Source organism: Pinus tabuliformis, chromosome 5_1 (genome assembly GCF_031772625.1).
Source record: "Pinus tabuliformis cultivar Carrire ecotype Pingquan chromosome 5_1, CPIR1, whole genome shotgun sequence".
NCBI lineage: Eukaryota > Viridiplantae > Streptophyta > Pinopsida > Pinales > Pinaceae > Pinus > Pinus tabuliformis.
In genome coordinates, this window is record NC_142305.1 from 885198313 (window position 1) to 885214921 (window position 16609).

The 16609-nt window shown below is 41.3% G+C and overlaps 1 pseudogene; it reads left to right on the forward strand.

Annotated features, from left to right (window-relative positions):
• The first annotated feature begins 352 nt into the window (after positions 1 to 352).
• LOC149167647 (insulin-degrading enzyme-like 1, peroxisomal) overlaps positions 353 to 16609 on the forward strand; it is an 85859-nt pseudogene continuing 69602 nt past the window's right edge.

Here is a 16609-nt window from a genome sequence, read left to right on the forward strand (position 1 = left end):
AAGAACTGGTTGAATGGGTACAACCAGATTGGGGTACGCAGCTGCGCCATGCGCTTGAATGCTACAATGTAACTACGGAGGATGGTGAAGAAGATCCCAGGAACATCCAGATTCCTGAGTCCAAAGGACAACATGAGTTCGAGGAACCTAAGGGAGAAATCCCTAATATATCAGAGCCTTTAAAGACCAAATAGGTGAATATTGGATCGGAAGCACAGCCAAAATTCACGAACATAGGTGACTATTGGGATGAAGATACAGTAGATAAGGTTGCGGAGCTCTTGCGAGAGTATAGAACTTATTTTCCAGCATGTTCTCTGATATAAAAGGGATAGTAGGGGATCTAGGAATCATGAAGATCACTTTGAAGCCAAATGCAAAGCGAGTGAAACATCGCACCTACCGACTAAACCCTAAATACAAGGAAACAATGCACAAGGAATTGGATAAAATGCTTGAAGCTGGGATAATTGAACCTGTTGAGGAATTAGACTGGGTTAGTCTCGTGGTGGTTCAAGAAAAGAAACCACAAGGTGAAATTAGGATATGTGTAGAATGACACATGTTTCCACAATCCATTCCCTACGCCTTTCATGGATGACGTACTTGAGAATGTTGGAGGACATGAAGCATATTCGTTCATGGATGGATTCTCAGGGTACCATCAGATCAAGATTGCGGCGGAGGACTAGAGTAAGACCACCTTCGCGACTGAATGGGGTTGCTTTTCAGTATATAGTGATGCCTTTTAGGCTTAAGAATGCCCCTGCAATTTTCTCTAGGGTGGTAATTGCGGCCTTCAAGGAATTTATCCATAAATTTTTGGATTACTACCTCAATGATTGGATAGTGTCTGGGTTATCAAAGCGACATGTTGCTAGTTTGAGCCTCATGTTGGATACTTGTTGAAAGAATCAGATAGCCCTTAATTTTAAGAAATGCATATTTTGCGTACTCTATAGGATACTCTTGGGCCATGTTGTTTGCAAGTAGGGATTGATGGTAGACCCTGCCAATATTATAGTAATCATTAATTTGGAAACTTCGAAAAATGTTAAACAACTATGCGCAACATTGGGCCATACAAGATATTCTAGGAAATTCATCAAAGCGTATGCGCAAATTACTGCGCCCATGATGAAATTGTTGAAAAAGAATGCGGCATTTTTGCTGGGACGAGGACTGCCAAAAGAGTTTAGATATTTTGAAGGAGAAAATGGTCACCGTGCCCATTCTAGTGTTCCCAGACTCGAAGAAGGAGTTCCATGTTCATGTAGATGCTTCATGCATTGTGCTAGGAGCTATGCTGACCCAACCAGGCGAAGGTGATATTGACCATCCAATAGCATTTGCAATTAGAAAGTTGTCAAAGGCGGAAAAAAATATTCAACCACAAAGCACGAAGGTTTGGTGCACACTTCAAGATTTATACGGATCATTCTCCCATGAAATACTTGGTCAACAAGCCTGTGTTGGGGGCGATGATTTGCACATGGTTGCTGATGTTCCAGGAATATGATTTTAAGGTAGTTGTGAAGCTAGGGCACCTGAATTTTGGTCTAGGTCACCTATCGTGAATTGAGAATGGGGATGAGCCTACAAGTCTATAGGAAGGGTTTCCTGATGTGAAGCTCTTCGTTGTGCGTGTCGTAGATGATAATTTCACCGATATAATTTAATTCTTTTCTATAGGCACAACTCATGAAGGGTATTCGAAACAAAAGAAAGAACTGGTGGTTTGGGCTATAGATTTCTCTATGATCGCTCAACATTTATACCAAATGGGCTCTAATGAAATACTGCATAGGTATGTTCCAGAGTATCAACGGCCAAGTATCCTTGCAGAAGTGCATGGATGAGAAGAAGGAGGACATTATGCAGGTAGAGCAACTGCACAAAAGATCCTACGTGTAGGACTTTGGTGGTTGACAATGCATAAAGACTCCAAAATATATTGCAGATTGTGCGATGTCTGTTAGAGGATAGGGATACCATCGTGAAGAGATGAATTACCACTAAATTCGCAAGTGGCATTACAGGCGTTTCATAAGCGGGAAATATACTTTGTGGGACCAATAAAGCCATTGGGTAAGAAGAAAGGGGCTAGATATATCATTACTGCGACTGAATACTTAACCATGTGGGTGGAGCCACAACCTGTAAAATATTGTAGCGCTATATTGAAGCCTAGAAATTCATTGCAACAACATGGGGGATGACCATCCGGTCTAGACCTTAAAGAAGCTCCTTTTCCATTTGGAATGGTAGGTCTGACTTGTTTAACTAGGTCCAATTACCTTCTCTCAATCTCCAAAATGGCTTAAAATATGACTTTCATCCACTAATGGAGAAGAGACATCAGATTAGCCCTCTTGGTGATCAAGCAAGAAAGTGATCCTTACGCTGATATGGGGCTCAACCAAGCCACAACTAAAGCTTGCCTCTTTGGGAAGAGGACTTTTAGAAATTTAGAATTAATCTAAATTCCAAGTTATTCTAAATTGCAAGCAAAAGGAACTAAATCCTAATCCTATCTCAATTAGGCATATATAGATCTAACCCAACTGAGAGCAAGATACTTAAATGATTGGGATTTAAATATGTCTGGCTTATAATGAATATCAATCTAATGAAGTAGTTCAATTAATTGACATTATGAATACCAAAACACATTCTATTCAGAGACCTCTTAACTGAAATAACCAACCAACGACATTTAGGAAGTAGTTCACACATAAATTACTTATTTAACAATCAAAATCATTTTGTGAACTACTTCCTAAATGTCGTTGGTTGATTATTTCAGTTAAGAGGTCTCTGAATCGAATGTGTTTTGGTATTCATAATGTCAGTTAATTGAACTACTTCGTTAGCTTAATATTCATTATAAGTCAGACATATTTAAATCCTAATCATTTAAGTATCTTGCTCTCAGTTGGGTTAGATTATTTCAGTTAAGAGGTCTCTGAATAGAATGTGTTTTGGTATTCATAATGTCAGTTAATTGAACTACTTCGTTAGCTTGATATTCATTATAAGCCAAAAATAATTCAGAATGCAAAAGAAAATTTCTCAATAATCCCTAGATCTGATATTTTCTCTCCTCTCACCTACAACTCTAAATCCCTATTACAGAAGTGCTTTTAGAATTCCAAAATTGCAGAGGAGAGAAGCCCTTCTTACATTCTACAATCTAGTATTTATAATATCTACAAAAGAATTTAGAATAGAAAAGTTTGTTGAAGAATAAATCTTTGCCATCAATTTTCATTGGGCCAAAATTTCATTCTTATATTGTTGGAGCATTCTTATTTATTGAGATCTTCTTCTCCTCATCTCTTCCACCGTTTTCATGCAAAAAAAAATCAAAATTGAATTTAAAATGAAAAAATAAAATCAATTTGGAAAACAAAAATTCATTCTCACTAAAAAATGAAAAGAAATAAAATAGATTAAAATTGAAACAGAATTGAAGATGTGATTATTCATGTTGAGTCTAATTTGTTGTTGGAGGAGGAATTCTAAAGTTAATAAATTTTGTCTAAATTAATATAAAAAACTAATTTTGTGTCAAATTCGTCAATATTCTTTCCACTGAATTTCTGGGTCAATTAATGATGATATTTTCTAAAATAGACCATCCCAAATTTTTCTCCTCGATTATAGTTTTTAAATGAGCTATTCTGGGCTTAATTTGGTTGAGTAGATCTCAAGTTATGCCTCTTCAAAGATGAAGTACTAAAATAATTCGAATTTTGGAAAATGTCATGCCTTGTTAAAATCTTGGAAATTCAATAATAAAAGCTAATTCTAAGTAAATGTATAACTGAAAATATTTAATTGCCAATTAACTATAATTTTCTACATTAATTAAATATATTTTATTTAAAAACAATTAAATTAAATTATAAACTAAACATAAGGTTGAATTAATTACAGTTTCTAATATAATTATCAAAATATAAAATTAATTAAATTAATTACAAATTAACAAATTTACATGTTAATTAAAAATTAAATTAATTAATTTAATAAAAAATAAACTAAATAATATCAAATATTATATACAAAATATTAAAATAAACTACAAATGTCAATAAACAAAACTTATATGAACATTTTAAAACAAAGGTTAGACCAAGATCATCTAAGTTATGAGGGACATCAGAGATCAGAGGATCGGGGATGAGAGAATATTGGCGATTGGAGGTTTATGGATAAGATCCATCACAAAAGTTCCGAGGTAGGCAGACCCGATGTTGTAACATATTGCAGTTAAATTTTCTATCAGATCTAGGGTATCAAAAGTTTCAAACAATAGTCATTACAAAAGTCCTGAGGTGAGGTGACCCGATAATTTTATAATGAAGATTTAATCGCATATCAGATTCGAGACATCAAATATTATAAACATATGCCCCAACTAAAATTTCGATTTATGAGAGGATGCCATATCTTTTAAAACTAGATTTAAATGTTGTATCGGGTCCGAAGGTCGGGAGGCTCTCATCGAAAAATTGTGATAGGATAACTTGCAATAGATGACTCAGTTGTGATATGATTAAAGGCTTAAGGCCTTAGTGTGGTTCTTGGTCTCGGGGGATATGAAAAAAATGAAGTATTTACAAAATAAATAATTTACAAAAACAAATAAAAATGATAAATTAATGAAACACAATGATACTGTATATTTTATACATATTATAAGTCCAAGGCAGTGAAAAATATCCAATCTTTAATTAGGTGTCATTTGCAAACTGAGAAACCAAATGAGACAAAATAAGTGCTGATGGAAATCGTGCTAAAAGTTGAACTCAACGAAACAATCGAAATGGAAATCCAACGAAAATAAAAAATTGTAAAATTGCAGGACACAAAACTAAATGAAAATCATAAAAGGTGTTTTAGCCAAATATTTAAGTGTCCCCATTATTTGAAGTAATGGGGGGTGTTTGCTTTTCCCTACAACATGTTGCTACCATAGGAAAGTTTATTTTAGAGTATATCTTGTCTCGGTTTGGCTGCCCTAAGATTTGGATGAGTGATAGGGGCACGCACTTTGTGAATGATACAATTGCTGCATTGCTTGAAGAATTGCAGGTCTATCATAAGAAGAGTACGCCTTATCACTCTCAAGTGAATGGGACAGTAGAAGCCTTCAACAAAATTCTGGAAAGTGCTCTGATGAAGATTTTCAATGTGAAGCGAAATGATTGGGATGTGCGCATACCAACGGTCCTTTGGGCATACAAGATTAATTGCAAAAACTTGACAGGACAAACATCGTTCAGACTGGTATATGGGCAGGAGGCCATAATGCCCATGGAGTACATAGTGACAATTTTAAGGATTGTAGCAGTAACGAACTTGGCTGATCATGATACCATGGATGAATGGCTCATGCAGCTCGTTGAATTAGAAGAGGATTTTTTCTTGGTTGGATTTCATCAATAGGTGCAGAAGGACTGTGAAAAGGCATGGCATGATCACCATATAAAATAGCACACCTTTAAGATCGGAGATTTAGTGTTTTTATATGAGAGTAAGTTCACCAAATTCCTACAAAAATTTCAGATGCATTAACTGGGGCCATATGTTGTGAAGGAAATTACAGATGGAGGCATGATTCCGCTTGCAAAGCTGAATCGGGAATTATTTCTGGGAAAATTCAATGGAAGTCGATTGAAGTTGTACATGGGTGATCCCGCCACTGTGCAATGACTATATGATTGCGGGATGGCCTTAGTACTCCAGGTAGTTGCAAGGAAGTACGATACTTTAAAATACACTTCTCGAAAGTTAGAAAGGAAAAGTGAAGGAACTATTGTTGGGTGCTAAAAGGTGTCTTTAAAAACTCCTAATTGCCTCACATTAATTATCAACCTAGGTAAGTCTTTTTATTCCAAGAGTGTACACAATATGTGCTAGCTATAATCCAAAGAGTAACGCTTTAAACTAAGCTATGAAATTCAATACAAGAGTAAATGGATGCAATCATAAATCTCAAGCTTGTAACTCTAAAGGAAATAACTCATCTAAACAATACCGCAATTCAATCTTAATAAACCAAATTCAAATGACAATCAACTGAGAGCACCGTAGTATTAATTGATTTCTTTCAACTATACTTAAACTATTGGGTAAAAGGAAAGCATTTAATAAATGACGCTCTATTCTATAATTAACTGGAAATGATTCTTTAACCAATAACTAATTCAATCCATGACATGAATTAAATAAAACCAACTATGACTGTGCATTAATGAAATAAATACCAGAAATCTGATTCAACGAAAATACATCAACTGAAAAGTTGTAAAGCAGAATAACTTGTAGGGAATGGAAAATGCATAAAACAGGGAATAGTAGTAAGTTCCATCAGAGACTAGGCCCTAGCCACCAGCGAACACTGCTTAACGATTTCAGAAGATACGAACGAAAAGCAACGCAAGTTGTATATTAATCATCAAAGTCACTTGTCATTACAACACGATCTTGTTTCTCAGAATCACCATTCTATAAATTAAAATTACAATCCAAGTAAAAGATGAGAGATCCCTCTTTGGTCTTCTCTTTTATAGTCAAAAGGAAAAGATAAATGTGATCCCTCAAGATCAGGAGATCTTGATGGATTCACAACTAAATGCTATCTTCAGAGAATTCTTCTATCTCGTGTTGATCTCCTTGACTTGTTCCTTGGTTCGACTGCACCTGACGTGTCTCGTTTTCCTCGATTAGCTCTTTCTATTCCGACTTGGGAACAACAACTGTTCCTTTTGCTGTTTTTCTACAATAAAAGTAATGAGAGTTAGTTTGGTTAGTCAAATCGTATCAAGAGTTGTTTTACTCATTTCTTATCAAAATCATATCAATTTTTTATTATATTATGGCATAAGATGGATAAGAAAGGAGGAAAAGAATAATAATCAAGAGTAAATACATACCTATTACACGACTCAACAACTGCGTGACAAGTTGAAGGATGGCGCTGAAGGGAGCTATGCTAGGTGGGTGGGCCACATGAAACTTAGGAAAAAAGTGTTTATTGGAAGCACTGTAGATGATTGGATGGAGAATTTTCCATTGAAAGGAGCGGGGGGCAAGCATTTATGGCACATATCTTTGGAAATCTGCCGCCAAATGTGCATTAATGACCAGGAATTGGAGGGAATGGTCATATTTGAATTCAAGTTGGTCTATAAATACGGCATACCACTCTGCATTTGTATACTTTGCTTCTTGTTGGCTTGTTAGGGCCTGACCCAGGTTCGGAGTTAATTAGCCAAACAAATTCCTATACTACTGGCCCTTTTGGCAACAGCCCGCGGAGCACAGACTGAGGTCTCACTCGAAGTAGTATGGGAGGGTGCTAGAACCAGGTTTTTTCACCCTTGAGATGTCTAAGAGGTTTGACTAGTCCTTTGTTTGTTCTTGCGCATAGGTTGCTTCGCGCACTTCCCGTTCCTCATGGCATGATACACTGCCTTTGCGCAACCCTAACCAGGGGTTGTGTTGTTCTTTGCACTATTACCCGAGATCTTACTTATCTTCTAGTGTTAGTTAGCTACCTTTGCCTACTTGAATCTGTTATAATCAGCAATACAAAGCATTCATACACGATCACGTAGTAAATAAACAATGTATTTGTAAATTATATCCAATCATGCATTAAACCGGGAAAAGATACATAGAATTATAGCAAAACTTCTCTTTATTGATTCTTCCAATGGTTACAGACTCGACTTGCCCTATGCTCTCAGCTGCAGGGGTCCATGCACTCATGCCCTTGCGCACTCAGCTGCAGAGCCTTCTCCTACTCTACAACCCACAGACACAGTTTACACTTCGACTCAATTACTTAGACTTCTCATCCTTCTATTAGCTAGTTCTTCTACACTTAGAGCCTCACTCTATTTATACAATCCCATGGTTCGCAGACCATGGGTAGGTCTATCCAGTCAACATTACATTACAAAAACTAGGGTGGACAACCCTGTGACTCTATTATACTTTCGCACCCTGCGCCCGCAATTCGCAAAGCTTTTACAACAAGATTCGGTCAAAACTTGGGCTTTAAACCCCATAACATGCCTTGGGGGGATTCCATGCCTAACAAGCCCCCAACAAAAACATCATGACTCACCCTTGAGTCACTTTGTTGGCGCGAAGATCTTTACGCAGAGTCCCTCCAACTGTTCTCAAACTTCAGCAAGGTCAGCAACACATTGAGCTGCTGCTTGCTGGATCTTCTGCATACGTTGTTCCAAGGCCCCTGTGTCAGAAGTGCTTCTCTACATCAGTGCATGCATCCCCTGCATTTGTGTGATATTGCCTTCAATTTATGCGGTGATGGTGAAGGTCTCATCGATCCAAGGCTAAATGCGTGCCTTTAGGACTGCTTCCTTATGTCATGCCACATCCACCTGTTCTTTCAGTGCTTTAGCTTGTTGCATCCGCGTGAGCCTTTGAGTGAGGGCCACCATCTGTGCAGTTCCCTCAATGATGTCATACTGTTGTTGGAGTTCTCGTGCCTCTGTCTCTAAGCGTTAGATGTTGGGGTCCTCCTGCAGATTTGTGAAGACCTCAAATGATTCTTCCAACATGCTGGTGCAGTCTCACACTACACTGCCAATTTCATCCAGTCTCGCTGTGATAGTGCTAGCACGCTGTTCTCCGACTTATGGGGGGATGGACGGCTGCGCCTTTAACCACAGCTCGATGATCTAAAGGTTCAGCTCCATCTGCACCTTTGTCATTTCTTTCCTCGCCTCACGTACCCCTACTGGTAACTTGTGGATCCGCACCTCTGCTGGCATGTCTGCTGGGATGGCCAGCTCCGGGACACTTTGGCAAGCATCGTCTATTACCTGTACTAGTTGTTGATTTTGTGAGACCACTTTGTTGCGTTGCAAGCTCAATTGTTCCATATTGATTTTTTGCTCGTTGAGGACTTGTAGTGCGCGACTCTCCCTAGCTCGCAACTCGGCAATTATCCCATCCTATAAAACATATAAGGTCTCTTATAGGAGTGCAACTATATTGATATAGAGACCCTTTAGTGTGCTAACCATAGGCCTGTCAACCTCATTTGTTGTCACTAGTGCTCCTTTTAGTAGCACTATGGTATTCTTCATCCACGCGCCCAACATTTGTTCTATTGTCGTTGTTCCAACTGCGAGGCTGATTGAAAGGGTACCAGCTTGAGGAGGCATACCTGCAATTCCTGCAACTGTGCTCTAAGGGCCCCCAACACAATCTAGTTCTCCTGCATGAAATTTTGAAGGGCCTCAGAGGTGACATTGCACACTTTCTTGCCGATGTCATGCAGATCACCCTCGGTTAGGGTGATCAGTTCAACTGACAACTTCGATGTCTTGACCTTCTTACGTGACCCTGTCTGCTCAGCTGGGTGCTAGCGCTTCAACTTTGTTGATGCGGTTCGTGGGTCTACGCCTCCCTCTTCTTCCTTTGCTTCCTGCCCATGCGAAGGCGACGTTTGGCACTCACGCGCCTTCACAGCTGCATTGGCCTATTCCTGCTTAGTTTTTGTTTGTGCAGCATCCCACACCACTCGCACTTCTGTTGCCATTGCTTCCTTCCTTCGCTTTTTGGACAACTATGTGATGCGAAACTTGGCCTCGTCTTTCTTTCTTTGTGCCACCGACTTCTTTATCTCCACGATGCTAGGGCGCGCCATTCCGGTGGCCATGCCCCAAGTATGTTAAAGATGGCATTGTCCATGGCTACAAAGGGTAGCTTTATCCATTGTTTGGTCAGGTCCTTGCATGCTTTGATGTAAATGTTATGGATGTCTGCTTTGAATTCCAAAAAACTTTGCAGGATGTTGTAGATAGTGGGCGACAACCACGACTTACGATTGATCCCCATTCTGAGGTTCATCTCTGTGAACACCCAAAATATTATACTCTCATGGATCCTGTTGGCATCCTTTGTGGCCTAGAGCGAAGCGTACTTCATGGCCTCTGGCAGGTCCCTGTCAATTTTGGGGAATTGACTATCCTCCGGTAATTCTCCTGCCACGATCACTATGGATAGCAGAAGCCATGCATAGTGGAACGTTTTGCCTTGTTCCTGAGGTTTGCGAAAATTCTCTAAAAACTCCTTGCAGAGGAACTCAGACCAGTTAAACTGGACCCCCTCCATGCACTACTCAACCAGTGCAACCACCGGCGCGGGTACTTCGTCTGCGCGGCACTTGCGCATAACCTTACCAGCCAGTATTTGGGTTGCCACTTTCACTGCTTTGTCACTAATGCTGGATATGGCGTAGCCCCTTTTCTTCTTCGCCAGCTTGTATTTTTTCTTCATGGCCTCTGCGATGGCCAAGTCACTGCTCTTCCCCTCCGAGATGTCCGCGGGGTCCTTTCCTTTTCATGGAAGCTGGGATATGCTGTGAATCAAGTCTATCGTGATGTGGATGGGCTCCTCTAGCCACAAACACCCATCATGCACAAGGTAGAGCAGCTGCCTAATGACGAAAACTGTAATTTGGGCATGGTAGAAATGCAGACCCAGAGCAGGTTCAGTAGCCCAACCTTTTCCACTTCGTGCAACCACTTTCGTGACTCTAATTCTATAATCCCTGCCACGGTGTTCTGCTCGAGCTTCAGGAGGTGCCTGGTCTCAAGGTGAGGGAACTTCTCATGGTTAGCGAGGTCCTAATCTTCAAATTTTAGGCTTGGCACCCATCCTAGGTGTGTGCCCTAAAAAATAATGTTGTTTGGGGGGAGCGGGGTCTAGATCAAGCTCTTGGTCTTGTCCAGGTCCTTGGGCACTTTAGCCTTCCCTTTTCACCTGGGGACATAGGCGGGCAACTTTGTTAGGGGGTGTGCAAGCTGAGTTTCCTTCTCCATGCCTTCATCCTCTTATTTTGTGATGATTAGGTCCTCCAGGTCTTCCTCTTCTTCATCAGTATCTATGGTGACAACTTTCCCCTTCTCCTCCATTGACCACTTGGTGTGCAGCGGGTTCCGCAGGGACACATATGGGAACCATCACTTGTTTTTCCTTCTTGGGTCTTGGCATGCACGGTGATTTCAACATTTCTACCACAATCCCAACACCTTCTGGATCATCCCCCATAGTTAAGGCTTGTCTAGCCTCCAAGGTGGTTGTTTATGTTATTTCCATAACATCCTCAGCTGTTGCCATTTTATCTGTCTAACAATTGCGAACTCAAGGGCTCAATCAATGCTCGAGACACTACAATCAGGGCTCTATTCAATAGCTCAATTCGCAAATGACCAAGTGTTGTTTGCTGGCCAGCCCTTTGTAATTTATGATGCTTTTTGAATTTGAATCTGACTGTTTCCCCCAAATCCGGTTCATTAATGCTCCCTTTGTGGCAGATTTTCCCAAATCTTGACCATAAATCGTGTCTTAAATTCCTGCTGCTCGCTCCATTTGGTCTCAAGTCAAGCATCCCATCATGAATAGTGACTTCAATGGTCACATTTTGGTCAACCCGCATGGTAGCGTAGCCCCCCATGCACAGTTGCAGACCTTGTGACTCTTTTCTTCTGCACGCAGCTCCAACATCGCACAGCTCTCGAGCATAATAGTTTATAGTCCCTCTCTCCCTTTCAGCTACTTGGAGCGCTAAGACTATTCTTCCTTCAGCTAGTCAGGTGGTCGCACCACCCGTGAAAAGTTTCATCCTGTCATCCATCATGTTTCCTAGAGAATACCCACCTTTTATTGTTACGGTCGGCATCGCACACTTTACCATCTGCAACGCGCTACCCTGGTCAATACGCTTAGCAATGTGTGGTCCAAGCCAAGGCATCAGACTAATCAATTCATGGTGAGAAGCCTTAAACCTATCATCATGATCATACGCATCTTGGCTTATCACGCTAGCTTTTTTCCGAGAAAATCTTCCTTTATCTCATCCTCCAGCTTCTTAACTTCCACGTCCACTAGGGCACTTTTCTTCCTTAATCATATCCTTTCTTCTTCAAGTTATTGGATTCTAAGATTTCCTTGTTGGATTTCTGCTTCCAAGGTTCCACGAACGTCGTATCTATCAATGCTACCATGCGCGTTCTAAGTTCTCCAAGTACTATAGGGTTACTGTGGTTGCTTCATACTCCAGAATTGGTGGTGCCTGCGTGGTCAGGTTTTTGCATGTGGTCCTATGAGCCTAGAGAACCACTGGTATGTGCAAGTCCCAGTGAGTCTGCCTCACGTTGTGGACCTTGTTCAGTGCTTCACGTACTTTTTTAAAAGGTTCTGCGTGGATATTCTTCTATGCACTTGGTTTTTCCATACTTCGTGGTCCCATCTGGAGGGGTTGTTCGCACCATTGCCTTACCCTTACCTGCTTACTGATCATGTCTCCTATCATGGGGATGGTGTGCATTTGCGCAAGTTTGACACCATATGCCTGTGTCCACCTAGATAGGTGGGTGTGAGGGTCGATTCTTATGTCATAATTGTCTTTCAATTACATATGAGGCTTCCCAAACTACATGACCATCATCCTTCTGCATTCGCACCAGTCCTCAAAACTTATTTGGTGTGTACCCCAGCATCTTGTGGGCGTAGCTCACAGTACCCATTTTAGAGCATCGAAATGTTGCTATTCTGGTACTTCTCTTTCAAATTTGTTCAAGAACTCATCCACCTCACTGAACCCATCATACGTAGGAAGATCTCTTACCTCTGTTGCCACGCAGTGCAATGACCTTGTCATCATGTTACAATTGAGCGTGGTTACCTCGTGTAACCGGTTCTGCCATCGTTCTATCTCCTCATTAAAATCTCATGTGCAGGAGCTTTCACGCTCCCAAGAGATTTGGCCATCTGGGGTTGGCTTTACCCAATCTTGCTCCCATGTCGTTATCTTGTAGATGCAGTCCAGATCGTCGTTGCTATCGTAGTCACGCACTGGCTCTATGTAGCGCGATCCTTCTGCAGGGTCTAAAGGTACCACTACGTGCAGAGACTTTTTCTAAAATATCATCTTGTGCTTCTTTATATTTATCACTCCATTCATGTCAGTGGCCCAATCTATTCCCAATAGTGTGGGGTAGGGATTACTGTCATCAACAATTTCTATCACTTCGAAATCTGCTAGCGCACTTGCTCTTTCGATGTCTACTGTGATTCCCTACAATCTCCCCATAGGTAGGATCTTTTGGTGGTTCGCAATTCGCATTTGGATAGGAAACCATTACAGCACAGGCCTGCGCATGCACTCCCATGTCTACTTTGGCAGGACGTTCACATCCAATCCTAGGTCCAAAATCACTTGGTCCATCTCATATTCCCCGATCTGCACAGTCAATCTCATCTCGCTTCCTGTTCATGTCGTGTTCTTCCCGAGCTTCTAGACTATGGATGGTTCTCCTGACGCGGTCCTAGCACATCTAGTTATGAGTTCTTGAAGCCCCTTTATAGCCTTGTTGTCATGCAGCAGCTTCATGCAAGTCTCCAAGAATGTAGTGAGCATCGATGGTTCCATTTCCAGCTCCAATCTATCTTTACTTCCTGAAGTGGAGGCATGAGTGAAGCTCCTCTTATCTTCCATGAAGGTCTCCTTAGTGCGCTCCAAATCAAATTCTAGTTCCTTCGTTGGGGCCTTGCGAACCCAAGTACTTTCTTCAGGCTGCTTGCCTTTGTCATCCCCTATCGTAATACCTCTTCGGAGCACGATATTTACATTAGGGTCTTCCTCGTGCGGCTCAGACCTCATCATTTGTAGGTTTTGAGTCGGGGAAGGTTGGAGTGCTCCTTTATCGCACAACCTCGCTATCAATGTTGGACAATCCTCTGTCTCATTATCAAACAATGTACAATACAAGCATGATGGCCTCATTGTATTCATACAATCACGGGCATAATGTCCTGGCCCTTCGCAATTGTAACATATCAATTGTCCGCGACCTCTTCCTGGTCCCACTCCACCTCGGCCTCGTCCGTGCCCTTGAAATCTAGTGTGCGCCATTCCTGTGTTTTGATCAAGGGCCCATGTTTTAGCCTGAACTCTGTAGGTAGGAGTTCGATCCATCATTAGTTCATAACTTCTATAGGTGCACTCATCATGTTATACTGACCTACAGAAATTACAGAACAACTGTTGTGAAGCTGTGTATACTTTTGTAATAGATGGCAATTATCTGTAGCATGCTTTCCTCCTATCTGACAAATCGTGCACCATAATGCAGGCGCCGAACTTGGTCCTACTTGTGCCTCTGGTATTTGTGGCATTGGCCCTCCTCCTGCAAGGTAATTCGCAAACACCGGGTAGTGGTCGTTTTCATGTCCCTGGCCCTTCCATTTTATGCACCATACCTCATCGTGCACTTCTGGGTGAGCTGTCCTATTTGTTTCAAACTCTGCATCTCAAGGCACAGGTTTTTCAACTGCGCGTGAATCTGCTGAACTCCCAGGTTAGGATATTGTAGAGAGTCTCGTGCAATCTTATTGCGACGTCTAAAGCCTCGGCCTGAGTGGTTAGTCTTTATTTCGACAGTGCATTCCGTAGATGCGAAGTTAACGATGCTACAAACCATTCCGCGGTGTTGCCCATCTATTAATGTCATGTTTGCTTTATGAATTGTGCACTTTAGTCTTTGATCCAGATCCAACTCCCATGGGGTTTTGCCTAGTAGGATTGTGATTTCCTTGAATCCAATGATCGACTCTACCTTTAATTTTGGCTTGCTAAATTCCTTGTTTAGCACATCTTGGATATCCGTTATCCTCGCATTCGGATCATTATTGGAATTCTTAATGTACCAAGTTAGCGAACGACCTGCAGAGCATTGACGTTGCCTTCTTTATATTGTCGTCCGTGACACCCTACGCTTCCCATATAGCTTTTATCACAAACCAAAATTGGTCCAGATCATCATTCCCCACTGCCTTGAACACTGGTAGCTTTATCGCGCTGGCCATACTGCTTCGTGATGGTGGTGGAGGTGGTATGGGCGAAGTCGAGGGTGAAGATGGTGAAACTGGTGGTGGTGTCAGTGGGGGTGGTATGCGCAAAATTATTTGCCTTATTAGATTGATCGTACTTCTTGGAAAAACCTTTGCGATCTCTTCTTCAACCCCTTGCTGAGGTGAAATCAAGGGGCTAGTGCCACCTTCGTTTCTGTAGATTTTCCCACTCTGTGTAGCCCCAAACATCAAATTATTCACATAACACGTTTTTCACACAGTAGCATTTTAATCCAAGTGTTCAAATATTTAACGCACTTACCTCGCGGTCCCTTGAGGAAGCGTTTTTTCTGCCTCGCTATAGCTGATTGGAGTATCTACCGCGAATTCAGTGATGAATCCTCCTATGATTCAATCAAGCCAGTGATCGATAGTGCACACGATCTTATCTTCTGATGCTTCCAGTCTGCACACCAATTCTAGAGTCCACACAATAGGTTTGTCGAGTTTACACCTTCCTTGGGTATCTGCTAGCTTCGCGATCCACTCATACAACTCAGTAGGGAAGGATGAAAAGAAAATTTTGTGAATCTCTGTATACAAGTAGCAATCTAACCAATCTTTCTTTGATAGTTGTCGATTCCTATTTTCCCATGCTGCGAACTCATGAATCTTTCTATCCAAACACTCTTTAATTCATTTCTTTGTCGAATTCCAGTGATATGACATCAGACATCTCTATGTAGGTCCTTGTCCTAGCAATAGAACCATTTGTTGGCTTGTTGGGGCCTGACCCAGGTTTGGAGTTAATTAGCCAAAAAAATCCCTGTACTACTAGCCCTTTCGGCAACAGTCTGCAGAGCGTGGACTGAGGTCTCACCCGAGGTAGTATGGGAAGGTGCTAGAACCAGGTTTTCGCACCCTTGAGATGTCTTAGAGGTTCGACTGGTCCTTTATTTGCTCCTGCGAGTAGATTGCTTCACGCACTTTCCGTTCCTCGTGGCCTGATACATTGCCTTCGCGTAGCCCTAACCAAGGGTTGTGCCGTGCTCTACGCTATTACTCGAGATCTTACTTATCTTCCAGTGTTAATTAACTACCTTTGCCTACTTGAATGTCTTATAATTAGCAATACAAAGCATTCAACAATACAAAGCATTCATACACAATCGCGCAGTAAATAAACAGTGTATTTGTAAATTATATCCAATCATGCATTAAACCAGGAAAGAATACACAAAATTATAGCAAAACTTCTTTTTATTGATTCTTCCAATGGTTACAGACTCGACCTTCCCTGCACACTCAGCTGCAGTGGTTCGCGCACTCAGTTGCAGACTACTATTCCTCTGCACACTCAACTGCAGAGCCTTCTCCTACTCTACGACCCACATACACACTTTACACTTTGACTCAATCACTTAGACTTCTCATCCTTCTATTAGTTAGTTCTTCTACACTTAGAGCCTCACTCTATTTATACAATCCCATGGTTCGTGGACCATGGGTAGGTCTATCCAGCCGACATTACATTACAAAAACTAGGGTGGACAACCCTGTGGCTCTATTGTACTTTTGCACCTTGCGCCTGCAATTTGCGAAGCCTTTACAACAAGATTCGGTCAAAACTTGGGATTTAAGCCCCAAAACATGCCTTAGAGGGATTCCATGCCCAACACTTCCTGAGAGTTTGCCTTAAGAT